We start from the raw sequence: 21,349 nt of genomic DNA on the forward strand, positions 1-21,349 counted from the left end.
TTGTTTTCCCATTTGAGCAAAGTAAGTTCAGGGATTGCTGCCCTTCCGAGAATCAGTGTTAGATGGCAAATCATATACATACACTTTTGTCATACATACACCTGATAATAGATTTGGTATTTGTACTTGTATTTTGTAGAGCCTTTCTCCCGTTATGCAGAGAAATTGTACATTTAAAAAGTATTGAGTGAGTTGAGAACTCATCTCTAGTATTGAAACTAGTTTTAGAATTGATATTGGTATTGATATTAGTTGGTACATTGCTTTTTGTTATTGGTATTGGTATTTGTTGCACTATTGGTATTCGGTAGTCAGTAGGCGTATTATATGTATCAGTTTCAGTCCCATCATTTTGTTTTTTATAAGTGTATTTAAAGAAGATATATTTGTCAGATACTTAGGTTGTCAGAAACAGACTAGAACCTTTCTGAATAAGTAGGTATATTGCCACTTGGTCGACACCTTCTATATCTTCCCTTTGGTCCCACCTTTCCGAATCCTAGTTCATCTACGACAAGTTCATCTACAAACCCTTTAGTCTACTTTCCATTTAGCCCATTTACCTTTTTGTCTAATTTCCAATTGGGTTATTCTCATTTCATATCCACATGGTTTTAAAAGCACTTATAGTCTTTATGACCAAATGAACTCTTTATATGAACCAAATTTTCATTTGAAAATTGCCAAATTATATTATTTAGATGAAGTGAAAATTTGACCTCTGGGCATTAATAGACTATAGTTAGATCAAAGGTCAAAATGGTTATGCCTAACTGATCACATGCGTTAACCAGATTTCTGTAGAGACCTAATAATAAAGCTAGCACCCCCCCCCCCAAAAAAAAAAAATGATAATGATAATTAAATAAATAAAGGAATAAAATAGAAATAAACAATAAACAAGTGGAATGCCTCTGGCTGTCTCACCTGCATCATGCGAAATAATTATTCACAAAAAACACCATTCATATAATGATACAAGACTATGTTCATTGACATTTGACCTTGATCATGTGACCTAAAACTTGTCAGTGATACTTGATTACCCCTATATCCACATTTTAAACACTATATCTATAAACTTTGAAAGTTATGACAGCAATCTAATAATTACCTCTAAAATGGTCAAAGTTCAATGACCTTTGACTTTGGTCATGTGACCTGGGGAGCATTTCATGAAAGGACATGTCAGACGTTTTATCCGACAAGTCCCATTTTATCCGACAGTTACCATCCCTGATAGCAGACACGGTCGTAATGACGTCATTAACTGATCGTAAAGTGGTAATACTCGTCATGTCGTCGTATTTATGACGTTCTTACGACGTCATTTTGACGACTTAGAATGGCAACTTTCATTTGCATTTTTATTTGACCAGATTATGACGTGATTTTGACGTCATTTACTGACCAATTTACGACAAGTAAATTTGCTCGCTTATATGACCAGATTATGACGTGATTACGACGTCATTTACTGACCAATTTACGACAAGTAAATTTGCTTTCTTATATGACCAGATTATTACGTGATTACGACGTCATTTATCGACCAATCTGCAACAAATGAATTTGCATTTTTATATGACCACATTATGACGTGATTATGACATCATTTATTTACCAAACAACGACAAAGAAATTTGCGTTTTCATATGACCACATTACGACGTGATTATGACATCAAATTTTACCAATCAACGACGAGGAAATTTACAAGTTTAATTTCAAAGCCACATACTATTTTGCCATTTCTTCAACCTTGCCATGTTAGCAAGGCTATTTCTACTTATAAAAGGAAAAGTAAAACTAAAAAAAAATAGTACTGAATTTTTTTTATTTTAGGTAAAGTATATAATTCTTCAAAGAAAAAAAGTTTCAAAAGCAGTGGCAAAAATAATCATTTCTTAACTGGTTGCCAACCAAACCAAACAAGAGGAAGCTTTATATGTCAAAGAAGTTTGTATCTATTTTAAAACTTTTTTTTCGCAAGTGGTGTCATGCCCCGGTGTCATGCAAACCTCCTATCTAGTTAGCTCACCCCCGCCCCCCCCCCCCCCATGCACGCCCCCCGGGCTCACCCCCTATAAAAAATTCATGATCCGCAGAATTAATTCGCCGCCGGGCGTCGAGCCTGCGCATGCGCGCTGCACTGCATGCAACTGGCGCGCGCTGTAGTCGCAACCATTTAATTTGAAAAAGGAATGCGCCCGTTTTTCGCCGTAAATGTTGCAGCCTAATTTTGGATCGAGAATTAAGTGCGACGAAGATGGCCGTTAATAATAGTTCTACTAGTACTACTTTAAGAACACGGTTCAGATTTGGATAACGACTTCGAAGGCATTCGCAGGAGACCAAACAGTAAGTTAGATAACCATCTTCTAAGATTTTCTTTTCGGAGCGCGGCTTGCCTTTGGCTTTAGATTTCGTGCACTGACACTACCCGGCCGGGGTGGCTGCCCCGAGCGCCGGCATGCTGAATAGGACAGGCTGCGCTGGTGGGCTCAGGGCCCAAGTCTGCACAGACACAGTGCACACAACTTTAACTTAAGGTAAATGCCAGTGGTAACGATATCAAAATGAGTTCGTACAGAATCCAATGAAATGACCACCAAAGTGTCTGTCTATATTTATAAATAATATACCGTATGTGCCAAAGGATTCTGGAAGAAATTGTGTAATTGCTGTGAAATAAGCAGAAAAAGCACAGGATTCGGGTCAACTCGAGCCAAGGCAAGCGTCGGGCCGACATTAATCAGAGCAATAATAACTGTCCCACGTGCTCTTATCTGTGTTGGTGATCTTCAGTTTGAACATTTTTCAGCGTAGATTTCAAGATTTCACAAAGTTCAGTTTATGTAACTGTACCAGATCTACATGTATACCCAGTTGTTGTGTGTCCGGACAGGTTGTGTGTCCGGACGATCAATTTTAGAAAGTAATTTGGAAAAATTTACAACTAATACAAGCGAAGTTTCATCAATTTTTAGTTCAAAATGTTAGGAAATATTAGAGAGAACAAAATCGAAGATGATTATAACTATTGAATTCATATTGTAATCCAAAGACAAAAAAGAAGGCTTCAAAAATATAAAGTGTCCGGACACCCGATCCCCCATCCTACTATGTAGGCCCTAGATCCTCGATGATATACCGTACTGACAATTTTTTTAATCCTAAATCTACCGGGGTATTTTGATTCTTGTCATTCCCGGGGGGGGGGGGTATTATTGCCCCCCCCCCCTTAGAAGATCTCGGCCGTGGATTGCACGATCACAACGAAAATTTGCATGATGGTAGATTTCACTGAATTCATATTTTTTTATTTTATATGAATTAATTATGCTAATTTATTCATGAAATCATACTTTTTGCTCTGATTCACTAAATAAAGCTCCTAGAATGCTATTTTTTGGGTGAAAATATTCTTTATAGCATTCCTAACAATTGTGAATGAAAAAAAATCTGGTACCAAGACCGATTTCTTATGTATTTTTTTTTTTTTTAATCATGTATTTCTTTGTTTTTTTACATTTTGTTTTTTATTGTATTTTCGATGGAAATCGTTCTAGACTTAATTCTAATCATAAACAAGGCAAAATTAATTAAGTTTAATCAGTAAAAGTAGAAATAATGATAAATTTATGAATTTTGGCTAAATACACAATTTGCATTGGATTTGTACATGAAATCATGTTTATGAGCAATTTTGGGTCTGACATGCACTTACATAATGTTGCGTAATGTCGTAACCGCGTACCCGGGCGTCACAAATTTGGTCTCAAAATTTGCGCGAGACTTGAAAGTAAAAAGTCAGTGAGCGGCGCGATCAAAACTTTTTGCGCGACAGCGTAGTGATGAAATTTGATGAGGGGGGGGGGGTCAAATTGACCCCCCCCCCAGTTTAATAAGGGTTAAGGGCGTCACATGAAATGCCCTATATTCATTATTTTTCTACCAAAAGCACCATTTTGAGTAAGATTTTTAATGAATAGATCTGTTTGACATTTCAGGAGAAAGAGAGGGAGACACAAAACCACCTGTCTCGGTGTCACACATGAGGAGTTGAGGAGGAGATGAAGTCAGTGAATATGACCTGGCCTGGGGGAGTTTCCAGAAGAAGGCCCAGAATCGCTGGATGCCAGGAGTGGAGATCCTTCGTTGCTGCCCTACATGATAGGAGGCATCGGGCAGTAGGTAAGTTAGAAGGCTATTTCAGATGTAAAGCCTTTTTTGGGGGGGGGATCATTGGGAATCTCTATTATCAGAATCACGCAGATTTGGGTGTGCACAAACTCGGGGCATCTTATAATCTGTTAATGGTCCTGACTGTACTTCGAGGACTCTGTGATATTTTTTCATTGTATTTTCATTCACGGAGCCTAGACAAGTCTCTGTTGCCTGTAGAACTTTGTACACTAAGATGGATTTCCCTAGAAAATCCACCCTTCCCACAATAATTTTGGGGCAAACATTTAATTTGTCCAATTTGTAAGCTTTTGTACTCTAAATGCATACAAAGGCTTAAAAAATGTTAATTGTTGGAAGGTAAAAATTTTGAAGGATCACTTTCTTACAATTCCCACGCTATATAACGCAATGACATGAACTTTAACTCGAGTGACGTACGTATGCAAAAAATACAGAATTGGTGCACATGCATAGCTGATTGATTCATTGTGCTAGTACTGGTACTAGATCGGTTTGGACGTTCTAATTTCAATGACAAGTTTAGATGGTAAATTGGCGCTAATAAAATTTTGCATTGGTCGATCTCGCGATGCCAGAAAACTAATTCCACCTCAAAATTTGTCAGATTTTTTTTTCAAAATATATATTTAATCGATCCTTGACCTGAATTTAAGCCAAATCAGGCATAGGGAATGGCTGTATTTCAGCCTCGAAGTTCGAATTCTCGGCCCTGACAGTCCTGGTTACCCCATAACCATTTAAAACACATAAAAAAGGCATGAATTAAAATTGTAATTATAAAAAAATAATATGTTTTATGTGTCAAATAAATTGATTCTAAAATTCCCTTCCTTATACAGAGATGGTTAAAGGTCTTGAGGGCATCATGCCCCCCCCCCCCCGACTTGACTTAACATGTTAATATTTGAAGTATAAAATATGTAACAAACCCCACATCGTTTTTCAATCATTTAAAATAAATTGGAAATTAATATTGAAACCATCTAGTTTTTAATGAAGATTAATAAATAGTTTATGTAGAAAAAGTTTTTATGTTTCTCCTCTTCTGTTATTTTTGCAGATGCTGTAATTTGAAACGGAAGGTGTCCTGCCAATAAATTTTCATCCCACCTGAACTGCCTTGCCTGCCTGCACCCAGTCATCTGTTCCTGAGCATTTTCATTTTCCTCTATTTTTCATCATCGTTTGTTTCGGCCTGTATGAAGTGAATTTCACATTGATTGGTGGAGCTGCTAAGTTGGCATTACAGGGCCACGCCGGGGTATGATCCTTTGGGTTGAACATCATGACTGCTAGTTGGTCGGCAAAGGTGATGGGATCGATCAATGTCACATGGAGTAAGATCGATACCAATCTGCTTTGCTACATTTCGAACAATCTCATACGGATACGGATATTATTGCGACAGGAGTACTGCTCGATGTGGTCAAGCCTATTTGACAAAGCATTATGGTGTTAGTCATGTTATCAGAAACCGATTTTTCAAAATCACGGAGTTGCTTCAATTTAGTATCGATAGATATTTCAAGAACGTGTAGACTAGTGAGCTTTTCATCAAGAATTTCACGCAATTTATTTTCGCGCTTATCCATGTCATCATTGAGTTTTTGTCTCTCGCGTTCCATTGCCACGGCCACCGCTCTTTGAACGACTGTATCAATATGATCTAGGTATGCTGGGCTTTGTTTAGATCCAGTTAATGATGAAGCAGAGGATTGTGTACATGCGTTAGCCGAGTGCAAGCGGCCTCTTGATCTGGTGGATATCTTAGACATGTTAGAGATTACGTAATGATATAATTGAAAAGTGGGATGGGCTGTGCATCTGCCAACTCACCAGTCAACCAATTACAGACGGCCTTCCAAAGTGACACAGCACGAAAATATCAATATGGGACTGGTCTAGTCAACACATAGATCCTGAAAAAACCATGGAGACCGCAGACGCAAAATGACTTCCATACATAAAGATATGATGCACAATTTCCAGTGGGTTCAAAACACTGAACACATGCTATGCTGATACACAGACTATCATATTAAAGAACTTTATCAAGCAAAGGAAATCTGGCATGAAATCTCTCAGCTCACATAAAAAGCCTACGTAGCTACATGTAGGGAAGAAAATGCGTAATTGCTGAGAAATGAGCAAATTAAGCATGTAATTCTATCAAATGTCAGGTATTTTTCGAATCGATTATAATACACTGTCCCACATATGCTTTTCTGTGTTTACAGCGATCATCAGAATTATCGATTTTAAGTTAAAAAATTCATGATTTTACAAAGATACAAGTTTACATTAATGTACCAGATGTAGATTATGTACAATATATTGACAATGAACTTTGATTTTATAGATTTTCTCAAGAAATAATTGTTTGCTGCAACTACTGTCTTTTCCTTCTAAGTGATAGTGTAATACAACAGTTCCACAAACTATTTTCATCAGACTTATTGATGCATGATTCTTTCACCCAAATGCAAGCTTCCATAAATCCTGAAAACTTTGCAACTCAGGTATTTTTTTTTTTTACATACAGTTTATTTTGTCCTACATTGCATAGTTGCCTTAAGTTAATAGCGCACCTCTAGTAGTAACTATCTTAAAATGAGTTCGAATAGAATCCAACAGAATTACCAGCAAAGTGTATGTATATATAAAAGATGTGTGCCAAAAAGCTCGGGAAGAAAATGTGTAATTGCTGAGAAATGAGCAAAATAAGCATGTAATTCTATCAAATGTCGGGTATTTTTCAAATCAATCATAATACACTGTCCTGTCCCACATATGCTTTTCTGTGTTAGTGATCATCAGAATTATTGATTTTAAGATCAAAATTCATGATTTTACAAAGATACAAGTTTACATTAATTTACCAGGGCCCCGTCTTACAAAGAGTTATGATTGATCTGATCAATCGCAACTATGGACGGTCAGCAACGTTAACATCTATTAAGCATGTTTGTTCAAAATATTTTCTAGCTATGATGTATGTTCATGCATTCATTGTTTTCTCAAAAATTCGCTGCGCTTCTCTTTGCATACAAAGGACATTGTGCAAATTTTTCGTAGAAAAAATTATGACACTGATGGATTTCCATAGAGTTATGATTGATCGGATCAATCGTAACTCTTTGTAAGACAGGGCCCAGATCTAGATTATGTACAATATTTTGACAATTAACCTTAATTTAAAAGACTTTCCGAAGAAATAATTGTTTGCTGCAACTACTGTCTTTTACCCCTGGCCCTAAGTGATAGTGTAATACAACCCAAACATTTCATAAGAATTAATGTACATGTATGATTCTTTCACCCAAATGCGAGCTTCCATAAATCCTGAAACTATTCCAACTCGGGTATTTTTTTTTTACATACAGTATATTTTTACCTACATTACATAGTTGTCTAAAGTTGAAGGTATATTTAATTACAATTTCAACGAAAAAGCTTTATTCTTGGAGATCATTATGCCTCTGTTATGTATTAATGTGTATTTATACATGTACAATTGTATGTATTGGTATAACAAACATTGTAATTTCATTCCTTTGACCCTAATACTGCATTTTCATAGAAAAGTGTTTTTTTTTTCAATCTATTTAGAGTTTTCAACATTTTGTATTCCTTTTTTTTTTGCTGGTAATATGTTATGCAACTTTTATTTATTAATAGAATATTTGCCACGATTTCGTAATTGAAATGCGTACATGTATTTGATTTCGTTTTCCATTTTTGTATATATTCTTTTTCGGGGGGGGGGGGGGTCATGTTCTTGAGACCGAGACAAGTTATGCAAGGCCCTGGCATGGAGGATCATTATATTGTTACTGGGAATGCTGGACATTGTCAGACCACCTCAGTATTCACCAAATATAGATAATCCTGAATGACAAGGTCTTTGAAGTGATGTGTGTATGTACATTGCATGTAGAATTTAATGTTTAGGTCATTATCACGTCAGAATACGTTAAGATATCATAGTTGACTCCAAAAGACGTCATATTCATTTCAATATGCGACGTCAATATGACGTCTATTACTAGTCAGCAATATGTTGCAAAGTCGTCATTCAGACGTCGTAGTTGACTTATAAACACGTCATAATTACATCAATATGACGTCTAAAACTGGTCAGGAATACGTCGCAAAGTTGTCATTAAGACGTCGTAGATGACTTTTAAAGACGTCATAATTACATCAATATGACGTCTAAAACCGGTCAGGAACACGTTACAAGGATGTCATTAAGACGTCGTTGTTGACTCTCGAAGACGTCATAATCACGTCAATACACGACGTCAATCTGACCCTTAATACTGGTCAGGAAAACGTTGTAAAAACGTTGCTAAGACGTCATTAAGACGTCGTAGTCACTCTTGGAGACGTCATAATGACGTCAATATACGACGTCATAATGACGTTATTCGCGGGTGCAAGATCCCGTCAATAAGACGTCATGTTACGACGTCAAAATGACGTGACACTCGTCGTTAAACTGACGTAATTATGACGTCATTTTTACCAGTTTCTGCTATCAGGGATAGTAACAGTGCTTCTCAGCCAATTAAAATCAAGGAAAGATGTCAGATCTGACAACTTGTCGGACAAAAATGTTGATGAAACGCCCCCCTGAAACGCGCATGAGATGTTCAGTGATACTTGATGATTCTTATGTCCATTTTTATGAACTAAACCAATATACTTACAGAGTTATGATGGTAATTCATTAAATGCCCCCAACATGGCCAAAGTCTATTGACCTTTGACCTTGGTCATATGACCTGAAACTCACACTGTTCAGTGATACTTGGTTAATCTTATGTCCACGTTTTATGAACTAGACCAATACACTTATAGAGACATGATGGTAATTCAACAAATACCCCCAACATGGCCAAAGTTCATTGACCTTAAATGACCTTTGACCTTGGTCATGTGACGTGAAACTCAAGCAGGATGTTCAGTAATACTTGATTAACCTTATGTCCAAGTTTCATGAATTATATAGGTCCATATATTTTCAAAGTTATGATGGTAATTCAACAGATACCCCCACATGGCCAAAGTTCATTGACCTTTGACCTTGGTCATGTGACTTGAAATGCGCAGAGGATGTTCAGTGATGACATTTCAAAAACTTAACCTTAGGTTGTCATTATGCTCAGGCTGTCATTTCAAAATCTTAACCTTAGGTTAAGATTTGGTGTTGACGCCGCCGCCGTCGGAAAAGCGGCGCCTATAGTCTCACTCTGCTATGCAGGTGAGACAAAAACCATGAATTAAAAAAATAATGAATGAATAAATAACATAATAATGATAATTGTATAACAATAATGATAAAAAAGTGAAGTTGAGAAATTAACTAAAATGAAATAAATGCAATGAATTAAATACAATACAATAAAAAGAGGAGAAGCAAAAAGGAGATGATGCAAAGACGAGGAAGAAGAAGAAAAATTTGTAGTTAACACAAAAGTAGCTTACATTGTATAGATCTAGTTTTTTGACAAATTTAAATTTCAAAACAATATTCAGGGAATGAAATTCTGACGTAATTTTCAAATCAGAAAAGGGAAATGTGTGCGCGGCAGAGATAGAGTTGGTATTGGCAAGCAGGGGCGAAAATCTCTCCCAAAAGGTAGGGGGGACAAGAGGCTGGATAATTTGACAAGCAAAAAAAAAAAAGGTTATCACCCAAAATTTAAGGCCATTTCGACGAAAATAAATTTCACAAGCAAAAAAAAAAAGGTTATTACAAAAGTAAGGTCATCTCGTCCTAAAATACATGTTTTATTTCGATTTTGAATTATGTATTTCTTACCATCATAAAAGACCACAAATAGTAGGGGGGACATTTGATATTGTGTCCCCCCCTACTATTTTGAGTAGGGGGGACACGTCCCCCCTGGGATTTCCGCCCATGCTGGCAAGGACTCGAGAGTTTGGTCAGGTCCATGATCCATCCGAGCTCTCTAGTATACCGGTAGCGCGGGGCGCGCGTTTCCGTTTTACACCCTGGCGAAGGCATTTTCCGCAAAAATAGCCACAAAGCGACTAGTGAAGAGTCTACACACGTCGCTGGTTGCAGCGTGCGACACAGGCGAGCCCAAAGGGCGAGCCCCACACCACCGCATGCAATCTGCACAGTTACTGATCAGAGCATAGAGTTCCTCGGCACTTCATGTATACAGAGAGCAGTCATATGAGTGAAATCCGAACATGCTTTTATGAATATAAATTATTAACTAAATGAATAGAATGACAGACAAAATAAAAATAAACAGATACATATAATAGAAAGAAAATTGAAGTTTGATGGATTGATACACTTAGATGCCGAAAGATAGATATATATAGAACTAATAGATAGAGACATAGATAGATAGATAGATAGATAGATGAATATAGAGATAGAAGTAGAGAGAGAGAGAGAAAGACAGAGAGATGGATAGATAGATAGATAGATATATAGATAGATAGATAGATAGATGGGGGGAGAGAACTTGAGAGATGGAGAGATGTTATAGATAGATAGATAGATAGATATATGGACGGATAAAGAGAAATAGAGAGAGAAAAAAAAGACAGACAGATGGATAGATAGAGAGAGAAAGAGAGAGATGGAGAGAGAGAGAGATAGAGAATCTGAGAGATAGATAGATGTTAGATAGATAGATAAAGAATGAGAGAGACAGAGAAGATAGACAAATTAACAGAGAAGATATACAAATTAACAGATAGATAGATACTGTAGTTACATAGATAGATAGAGATAGAATTTGAGAGATAGATAAATAAATAGATAGAAGATAGATAGATAGAGAAAGACAGAAAGATGGATAGATAGATAGAGAGAGGGGGAGAGAGATATAGAGAATTTGAGAGATAGATAGATGTTAGATAGATAAAGAATGAGAGAGACAGAGAAGAGCGACAAATTAACAGATCGATAGATAGATAGAAGATAGATAGATAGATTGATAGAGAGAGAGAGAACTAGAGAAAGACAGATGGATAGATAGAGAGAGAGAGACAGAGAAGATTAATAGATAGATACTGTAGTTACATAGATAGATAGATAGATAGATAGATAGATAGATAGATAGATAGATAGATAGATAGATAGATAGCTATATAATTTGAGAGATAGATACATAGACGGATAGAGAGAAAAAGACAGACAGATGGATTAGATAGATAGAGAGAGAGAATTTGAGAGACAGACAGACAGATGGATAGAGAGAATTCGAGAGATAGATAAAAAAGAAATGTATCATTAATAAATACAAAAGGCCAAAAGTAAAGTGTCACCAAAGAAGAAAAAAGCGGAATGAAAGATTAAGAAGAAAGAGGTGAGAGAAGGGAAAGAAATTTGGATAAGACAAAGAGAAGGGAAAGCAAGAGGTGGAATTTGAAAGAGAATAGGAGGCAACCTTCAGAAGAAAAAAAAATCATTATGCAATACAAGACATTTAACAATGGTAACAAGTAAATAAAGTAGTAATTGAATCGAATCTTGCACAAAAAAGGGAAAAGTAGAGCTGAGGAAATAGACTCCCGAAGGAAGTCGAAGCAGTGTTGATATTGCACATGAGTAGATTAACAGATGGAGAGAGAGAAATAAAAGAGAGACAGATGGATAGATAGAGAGTTTGAGAGATAGACGTTAGATGGATAGATAGATAGAGAGATAGATAGGTAGATAGAGAATGAGAGAGACAGAGTAGATAGACAAATTAACAGATAGATATATCATGTAGTACCATACTATAGATTGATTTATAACATAGATAGTGGATAGACAGATATGATAGATATAAGGATAGATATAATATGAAAAAAAGTAATTATGTGTTTTATTTTTCAATATTTTAGCTATTATTCGTTTTCATTCATATAAACGATCATGTGCGATAAAGTAAAAAAAAATCATGAAGCCAACGTATATAGTTCAGCGGAATAGGTCCATGAGCGGAACAACCAAAATACAGAGACTGAAGCTTTTGGTCTATAAGCTCAGCTGCATTTGCACGTATGTTCTGCGGATATCTTCGGTGCGGACTCAGGCCCCCGAAGCTCCGCCATTTTGTTGGCGACATTTGGGCAAATCCTAAGCCCCCATTTGCATATACATGAATAATTCATCAGTTCGCTGCTCCACACATCCCAATAGACTCTTTATATGACGAAGCAGAAAGTGGAGATCAGCGTCACGCATGCGCATTGAGCGAGGTCAACTTTGCGTTAATTATTCATGAAATTTAATATATTCATCACGTGATTAATCTACTTCTTACTACTATTGACCAATCAGCGTTCTTCACTACAATGAGTCATCATGCATGCAACGTTTTTCAATCCTGCAGTTTACATGCAACGTACACTAGCACCGCAGCCTGACACTTTTCTTAATCTTGTTTAACCTGGAGATGGGGGGGGGGGGGGGTGAATCAGCCTGTTTTATCTTCTTTTTAACATTGGTGTAAATGAAAGGGGAAGATATTTACGAACTAGTTTATTTCACAATAATAATACGCCAATATAAATAATAACAATGTATTTCAGTTTGAACGTTTCACTTACTGGTTTTGTAATTTGGTTCTTTCATTAAAAAAAAAAATACGACCTTTCTCTGCTGTTCTCCACATCAGAATCACTAGAGGCATGTTTCACATCGCAGTGTAATCGTTAGTAATGATATAGTAAAAACAAATTCTGAATCCAAAATTTCTTTAGAAAATAGGATTGGATTTAATTAGAACCTATTTATTTTCTGTAATTAATAGTGTGTTTTTACGCTAAGCCTTTCCAATTATTGATAATGATCATTTAATTCCTTTTTTTTGCAGGGGGGGGGGTAATCTAATTTCTTTGTGTTCACTCTTTTTAAGAGCACAGATAAGTGACATGTCATTACCAAACTTCATCAGTTTCAGGCAGGGCGGATCTAGGATTTTTCCAAAGGGGGGCACATTTTCCCAAGGAAAAATTTAATTGACAAGCAAAAAAAAAAGGGGGGTCTTCACTTTCAGAAGGGGGACACACTTTACATTACAATTTTTAATTGAGCCTGTCAAATTGGGGGGGGGGGCGCACTGATATCGGCTTTGCCCCCCCCCCCCCCCAAACACACACACTCTGATTGGCCTAATCTTTGTCTTTAAAAGTCATCTCTATTCATCTTATTCCTCTTCCCCACTCTTTATAAATTGTTTCTCATTTATCCCCGCCTCCTCTCAAAATAAATAAAGAATAAAATGGCCCTTTATGGTTTCTCCTTGTGGGTAAATTGTCAATTGGCCCTGTCCACTCTCTTGTGCACCCTATGCCCCTTCACATTATTATTATACATTATCTATTCTTTTAATCTCTCTTCAGCTCTCTCTTTGCCATATCGCACTCTCATTATTAAACCACACACACAACTCTTTCTCTTATATTTTCCACCTCTCAGCTCTTCTCGCAATTCATTAAAAAAAGAAAATACACTGGGCGATTCCAACTTTGGCGTTGGTGTTCGTAGCACAATTTAGTTCTTCCTGCCTCCAAAACCTAATGTGAGTTTACAAAAATAATCCAAATCACATTAATAGCTCAACATCAAGTGAGATGAATCTATGAATCATTTTGATTGTAATTTTGGTGTTGTGATGATGATGTAAAACTTGTAAGATGCCACACCAAAAGTTCAACAGCAAACTTGAAATCACCCATGTATCTTTCTCATTTAAAAAAAAATATATATTTAGAAATTCTCTATCACATCTACATAACAGCCATGGATCAAAAATTCTTTAAGGGGGGGGGGGTCTTTTGCCCTCCACCTTAAAGGTCCTGGTTCTCAAAAGGATTGTTTTCTATTGTATTTTCAAATTTATTCATTTTTTTAAATATCTTTATATATTATTTGTTATGTTTTTTAATGGGGGTGATTTTTACAGAGAAAACCTGCAACTACCACCCCCTCCAACCTTGATCCATGGCTGCAAAATGTAGGTCTCATTACTCTTAAATTTATGCTGCTTGTTCGCTATTGCTCGTCCATTAATTGTACTAGTACTTCCAGTGTCTCCTCAAATAACTTGATTCACCTAAACTCTCAGCTAAAAAGAATTATAGAAGACTTGTTAATTCAGTGACAATGACAAAATTATTATTTCAATTCATTTTATTCCAAATACATAAATCAGGTAACAATTATTTTCCTTTTGAGTTTAAAGATCAAATTTTGATCAGAGCTCATTCCCATCTTCTTAAGATGAAATGTTGTGAAAGGGACTTCTGTTCTCAGTCATCTCACAAACACAGATGCAATGTCACATCCCCCCCCCCCCCGAATTCATTCATCATTTTTGTTAAAAATTCTTCATTGTCAAAATTGTTGCACAATTTCATGTACATATTATAGTGCTGAATTATCACATTTATTCATCATTATCTACATCCATATTTGTAAAAACTACTGCTACAATCAGCAAGGATAATTACCCCTAAAATAACCCTATCCCTCTTAAATTGTTTGTGGGTTTTGTTTGGTCAGTGGTGAGGGGGAAGCGGTTACAATACTCTATTGTAAATACATGCAGTAATTCAGTTTGATATAGGATGTTTGGTATATTGTCAATGCATTATTCCCTAATTCTTCCACCAGAAAATTATTATTGGAATTAAAAAAACAAACCCTTAATTTGGTCTTGTATTTCTTGAGTCTCTAAAACAAAGGATGTGAAGCAGAGTCATGTTCCATGTCTGTTGAAAAAAAAACACACACAAAAAGACAGAAATGTGAGCAATTCAATCAAGCCATCATCAAAATAAAAAGAAATAAAAAAATATATAAAAGCTTAATGAAATCACAAGCCGAATGAGTCGCCTTTACAAAATCTGGTGTGGATTGAAGAATTCATGAGTGGGTAGGAAGCAAATAAATTGATTACAAATGACTTTCCACTTGCTTAGCCTATAAGTATAGTATATTCTGATTTTCTTATTTAATTTTGACCAGCTAGATCTACCGGTAGGTGATATCAATTGTCCCGTGAAAATATGACAGGTGAAAATGAAAATGGAGCCTGTCAAAACTACTCCAGCCTAGTCTCTGAGCTGATTTTCTTTTCATTTACTCAATGAAACTTAGATCTTGGTCTACCGTGTGAGCCCCCCCCCCCCCCCCCCCCCCACACAAAAAAAAGGGACACCTCACAAAACCCCAATTTAAGGTAAAAATATGTCATGAACGCATAATAATTATATACCACTAGAAAGAGTATATTCTCCCAAATAATTTGATATCATATTCATGTTTGGATAGTCAGTATGTATTCTTTGCAGAGATGTGGATTTTGATGTGCACCGAAATAAGGCATGGCTAAAATTAATGACTCCAGATGCCAATGATGTCAAAATCTATGAGTTAGCAAAATTTCAAAGAAATTAATTTGTGTATTGACACTAAAAAGAATTTACTAAACAATTATCTTGTAAATTATTGAACATGGGTATTGAAATTTGAAATGGGTTTTAATATAACCATTGTAGGATTATGAAATTATTGAAATCTGGAATCATTCTTGGATAAAGTCATTTGGTATGTAAATACATGAAGTCATTCAGTTTGATATATAGGATGATTATTTTTTTTTTTTACCTTTTTGAATCAGGAGGGTCCTGCAGCTTAATTTGGTCTTGTAATTCTTGAGTCTTTAAAAGAGGATGTGAAGCAGCATCATGTTCTATGTCTGTTGATTAAAACAATACACACAGACAGAAATGTTAGCAATACAAGCTATTGTAAAAAAAAAAACATAACACTTGGACTAGTATAGCGTATATATCTAGATCTAGTCATAGACTCTGACGTACATAGATCTGGAACTAAATGTAAGTAGATCTAGATCTACATCAAAAGTAGATCTAAATTTCATATTTGTTAAACCTACTATTCTGCGAACTTTCAATGTTATTGAATCATACAAGTGTTAGCCTAGACTAAAGCTGTCTTGACCCAGTGTTTTTAAAATAGTTTCATGACATTTGCTCTGATGACAAGTGCTCAGATGGAAAATCTGCACGTTAGGCCAAACAAAAGCTAACCTCCAAAATTAAATAAACCCTTTGGCCTTAACTTAAGACCCTGACTGAAATAATACTGAGCCTATATAGATTCTACAGGTCGCTTTGACTTTGTTGTAGGCCTAGATCCAAGTCTAGTCTAGGTCTATAACAATTAAGTTAGACCTAAGCTAGATAGGCTGGGAGGTAGAAATGTTTTCTTTTAGCTTTAGCCAAGACCTGTAATCAGATCTACCGATGAATTAGGCCCAACTTAGACTAGATCTCTACTCCCCTCTAACACTACAGTAACAGTTAGATCTATGTTGCCGAGTCCGAGGCTGTCCGAAGTGGCGACGTTCAGACCCCGGGGTAGGCCCTACGTCTAACTCTAAGTTAGATTAACTTAGACTTGGTCTAGATCTAGATCAAGGCGCGGTAGGCCCAACTTTCAAGTTTAAAAAAATAAAAGGAAACATAAGAACTAGTGAGCCTAGTACTAAATGTACTAGTAGTACGGTACTAGTAGTACCGTATTAACTATTATTAGGCCTAGTACTTTAGTAGAAATAAGTTTGGGAAAAACATCTTTTTTTACAAAATGATCGAGGACTAGACTCTAGATCTACTACTAGACTCAGAGGCTACGGTCCTATTGTCTTGATATGTGAATTCAAAGGGAACGGGTTAATGGAGTGAATGTCTTTCTAAACTCAATATGTCTAGCCTAAACGTACTTATAGTTCTTTTCATGCCTGCTGAGATCTTCGGTAGGAATCGAAATTTCAGAGAAACTCTCGCCCGAAAGTCTGGCGTGAATTGAATATACGAGGTCTCAAATGGTAGCAGATGGAGATTTACATCATGTAATATAGGCTTTATAGCCACCATTTTTAGCTCACGACGATGGAAATAGTTTTGAGTTTTCGCAAGTCGTTTGCTTCCTAATTGTTCACTTTTTATAAACAAAAATTAATTCACGTTATACCCAGACATCTAAAGATCCCATATAACATCAGATCTTTTGATTTATTTTTGTAAATGAATTAAAATTCAGCGTTAATCTGACAGTACTCACCGAAAATCTTTCAAGGAAATAACCTTCTTCTGTGCGGGTGACGTCACCTTTCAGCCCTTGATTAAGCCGAAGTGACGATAGGGGTCAAATTATGACGTACGAATTTCAAAAGAAAAATACATTATTCATGAGGTAATGTCCAATCAAATCACAGTATCTTGCGAGTACGCAAAGAAAAGATAAATGATTCATTAGCAATATGCAAATGGGGGCTTAGGATTCGGTTCAAATGTCTCCCAGGAGGTGTGGCCAAAAGTGGTACAAAATACGCTTATCACCATGGAGCTTCTATGGAGTATCTGTACGTTATATGCAAATGTTATTTAAATGTGGCTTTTCCGCGGGTGCTACCTTTCAGTCTATACGTATTTATTAGTCTATGTGCGGACTTTTGGATCGCGCGCCCAGCTGATTATGTATACAAACGTAGACGTAGACTCTTCACTAGTCGCTTTGTGGCTATTTTTCCGGAAAATGCCTTCGCCAGGGTGTAAAACGGAAACGCGCATACCGGTATAGGGTAGCAGCAAAGACCTTATAATATATTACTAGACCGAAAGCTGCGTGCGCGTTCAGCACAAAACAAATGAAATTAGGCTCCGCCTACCGCGATCATTTGAAGACAAAAATAAGCCCTCATTGACATTCATGAGCATGAAGATATTCATAATCCGGCCTTTTCATTGGCTAGGAGCGTCATTAATACGCGATTTCCCCGATTCTTTGTCATCGATACTAGTGGTATCGTGTTACAGAATTAATTATTCATTTGACCTCATTACGTCATCTAATTTATTCATTCTGAAACTTTTCTTTCCACACAAAAATGGACCTACGAACACTCCGGTGAGTACGTATAAATTGATATAACCACATTAATTCAGTGGACTATTTACACATTTCACACTGTATTTTGTGATCTTAGGTTATTTCTTTAACTAATTAGAGAGTTTGCTATCATACTTCTGGTAAAGAAAAGCAGAATTTGGTCTTTGAAATTGAAGTTAGATTGTCATCGTCGCCCGGCCCAGTGCAGCCTGTATGTTGCTTTTCAGTGGTTATGCCGCTGTGTCAACCACATGTATTTTGTACGGGCTCCTAGCCGGCTGGGCATCGAGAGAAAATCGGGCCGGGAGCCCACGATTGATTAAAAATAAAATAAGAAGAATGAAGCTTCTTTTTGTACACTGTAGGCCTATAACGTTAGATCTAGAGGGAGATCTGCATCTATCTTCAGTAGATCGAGACTCAGTCAGGAATAGTCTGTGAAGCGGAGTGTGGAAGAAGATATGCCTGTCATCATTGATTGTGTCAATCCTCACTAGATTCTCGTCAGTTTCAGATATCAAATTTATTTTGCATAACTTCAGGCTTCTTCTGCATTTAGCCCCCCACCCATTTTAATTCTTATTGTTATTTATAATATAGTTAGACTCGGTATTAGAAATAACATGCTGCTCTGCATGTTTGTCTTACTCTTATTATCAATAGATCAAGATCTAATTTTTAACTTGGTTAACAGAGCCTAGTCTTGCTTCTTAATTTTACTTCATCTGTTTATGTTATTTTTATCCATCGATGCTTGTACGTAGATCTAACGTTAGGCCTACCTAATTCAAATCTATTACCAAGTATCTAGTCATCTAACTTTTACTTTCCCAACCCTCGACACGTACCCCCAGGGCTTAGGATCTAGGTCTATAATTTTAGGCCTATAGATGTAGGTCTGGGCCTAAACGACTACATTTACATACTATGAGTATGACTGTCAGTGGACCAAGGAGATCTATCATCTAGATCCTACTCTCGGTCAATAATGGCAATGAAGGTTTAGCCAGGAATAAAAGTCAGACATCAAAAATTTCTAAATCGATATACCGGTACATCTAGGTAAAGTCATCGAAGGGTTAGCTTTACATTCTAGGTCTAGATAGATCGAGAGTCTATTGATAGTCTAGATCTAGACCTTATTTAGATACATGAATGCTGTCACGAAGCACTGATTCTGGTTGGACTAGATCTATACTTTTTTACAAATAGATCTAGACCTAGTGCATGAGATTATGAAATTATGTTGTTAAAATCAAATGAATTAAGTTTCGGAATAAAAAGATGCAGATTTTTTTTTTTTTTGGGGGGGGGGCAGACATGTGAAAAAATTTAGAGAAACCTAAAATTCAGAAAGCGAGGGCCTGAAGCGGCCAATATTACCTAGGGCCGTTTTGTGCATTTTCTAAAGTAAATTGAAGGATGTCATGCAATTCTCTTTTCGATGAAGGTTTCACATTTCAGCTCTTACCCAAACCCCTCCCCCTATACATACGGCCATGAAAAAGATCACTTCTTATTATTGTTCTCTTTTCTTTCACAAACAGGTTGAGTTTGAAGAACAAGAAAAACAGTAGAGGTCTACCTATATGGTTCAAGATGATGATCATAAGTGCATGCATCATTTTGCAGATTCTCATCCAGGTATAAAACTTAAACTAACCCATACAAAATTACAGATACATTACATGCATTGAATGTTAACCATGTTTACATTAAATAAAAATAATCCGAGCCACAAAGAGGTAGGATCTGTAATGAATATAGACACTTCTTAAATATACAGGCTCTCGAGTCTAAAATAGAACCAATGCCAAAAGTTATGTACCTTGGGCAAATTTATAAAATACCGGTAAGGTCATGTCCTAGATCTACTAGTAATTAAATGGCCTTTTTATTTCCTATTTGTTTTAAACAAAGCAATATCTATTTTCCATATTTTACAAAAATTCATTTTATTCATTCTTTAGTGTGATATTCATATTTCATATTTGTAGATATACGATTTTTTTTTAATCTTGTTATTTTACATTTTGTCCAATAGGATGATGCAGTTTTACAATTTCCATGGAGGTGATTGATGATGATAAATAATTGGTGAAGTAGGCCTAATAGAACAGCGACTAGACCACAAAGAGAAATACAACCTACAGCAGTTATATGAGTGAGTTTATTAGTGAATATTGTTAATAATGGAGTTTGTTCACATTTTTTTGGCAACAAATAGACCTGCCTTTGAAAAACCCATTTCAATTTTGTTTTTAGATTATAGTTAGTGTCGTTTTTAATCACAGATCAAAATATTCTGTGCAACAAAACATATCAACTTTAATTCTGACTATTTATATATTTTACATATGTTGATTCATATATTCAGATTTATGAGAAATCTCTGACATTTTTTCATAGAGTACATGTAGTTATAATGGAGAGTGGTATGTAAACTGTATAGAACAGGTTTAAGTGATATGCTTTATGGAAGTACAAGTATATAATTAGTAGAATGTTATGTGTTGAAGAATCATATACGGTATATGTATAGTCTCACTTTTCTTAAAACATTTATGTTTTATAAATCACGACAATTTTAATTTAAATTCATTGATTTTCTTTCTCTATTTTTTCAATCTGCAGGACTGGTGTAACAGATGTTTTCATTCAAGAAATCCAACAATTCAAGAGTCTGACTTAGGAACCACTTGATGAAGATGGAAAAGTTTTTTTTTTCCAAGTCCAATTTTTCAACAAAAAAAAAAAATTATTATCACAACCCAAAATTCATGACGTATGAAATTTCTTGTTGATTTTCATTAAAACTGGTTGCAAAAGGAGAAGCTATAAACATCCAAATAGGAGCGGCGGAGTGAAGTTGAAAGTGGGGGGGGGGGGGCATAGGAAAAATGTTGTATTACGTGAAATTTTTAAGAAGTTGCGAGCGAGCAAAATTTTGACATTTTAAAAAAGAAAATCTAAAATATTCAGAATGATATATTTCACCCTTTTCTCTTTTTTTTTTTTTTTTTTTTTTTTTTGGGGGGGGGGGGGGGCAAGAGTCCTTCAAGCCCCCCCCCTCCATCTGTACGAAACTGCTTATATACCCCCACTCATGAATTATTAAACTTAATGCACAAAGGATTTCATTCATAAGTATATTATCGAAATAAGAATATATTT

At 35.9% G+C, this 21,349-nt stretch overlaps 3 long non-coding RNA genes across 5 annotated transcripts; 2 read left to right on the top strand and 1 right to left on the bottom strand.

The window, feature by feature from the left end:
- Positions 1–2,197: 2,197 nt before the first annotated feature.
- Positions 2,198–7,910, top strand: LOC135154693 (uncharacterized). Its single transcript, XR_010294059.1, has 3 exons — positions 2,198–2,361; positions 4,014–4,197; positions 5,273–7,910. It is a non-coding gene; the product is annotated as an uncharacterized LOC135154693 (long non-coding RNA).
- A 6,723-nt stretch (positions 7,911–14,633) lies between these two features.
- Positions 14,634–17,435, bottom strand: LOC135154620 (uncharacterized). Its single transcript, XR_010293985.1, has 3 exons — positions 17,348–17,435; positions 15,866–15,956; positions 14,634–14,967 (listed from the first exon to the last, which is right to left on the bottom strand). It is a non-coding gene; the product is annotated as an uncharacterized LOC135154620 (long non-coding RNA).
- Positions 17,436–17,956: 521 nt separating this feature from the next.
- LOC129265638 (uncharacterized) lies at positions 17,957–21,030 on the top strand. 3 transcript variants are annotated; one of them, XR_010293988.1, is made up of 4 exons: positions 17,957–18,193; positions 19,723–19,819; positions 20,220–20,339; positions 20,810–21,030. It is a non-coding gene; the product is annotated as an uncharacterized LOC129265638 (long non-coding RNA). The 3 variants fall into 3 exon arrangements; XR_010293987.1 differs by having other exon boundaries at positions 18,176–18,197; XR_010293986.1 differs by lacking the exon at positions 17,957–18,193 and having other exon boundaries at positions 19,670–19,819.
- The last annotated feature ends 319 nt before the right edge of the window (positions 21,031–21,349 follow it).

Source organism: Lytechinus pictus, chromosome 7 (genome assembly GCF_037042905.1).
Source record: "Lytechinus pictus isolate F3 Inbred chromosome 7, Lp3.0, whole genome shotgun sequence".
In the NCBI taxonomy this organism is placed as follows: domain Eukaryota; kingdom Metazoa; phylum Echinodermata; class Echinoidea; order Temnopleuroida; family Toxopneustidae; genus Lytechinus; species Lytechinus pictus.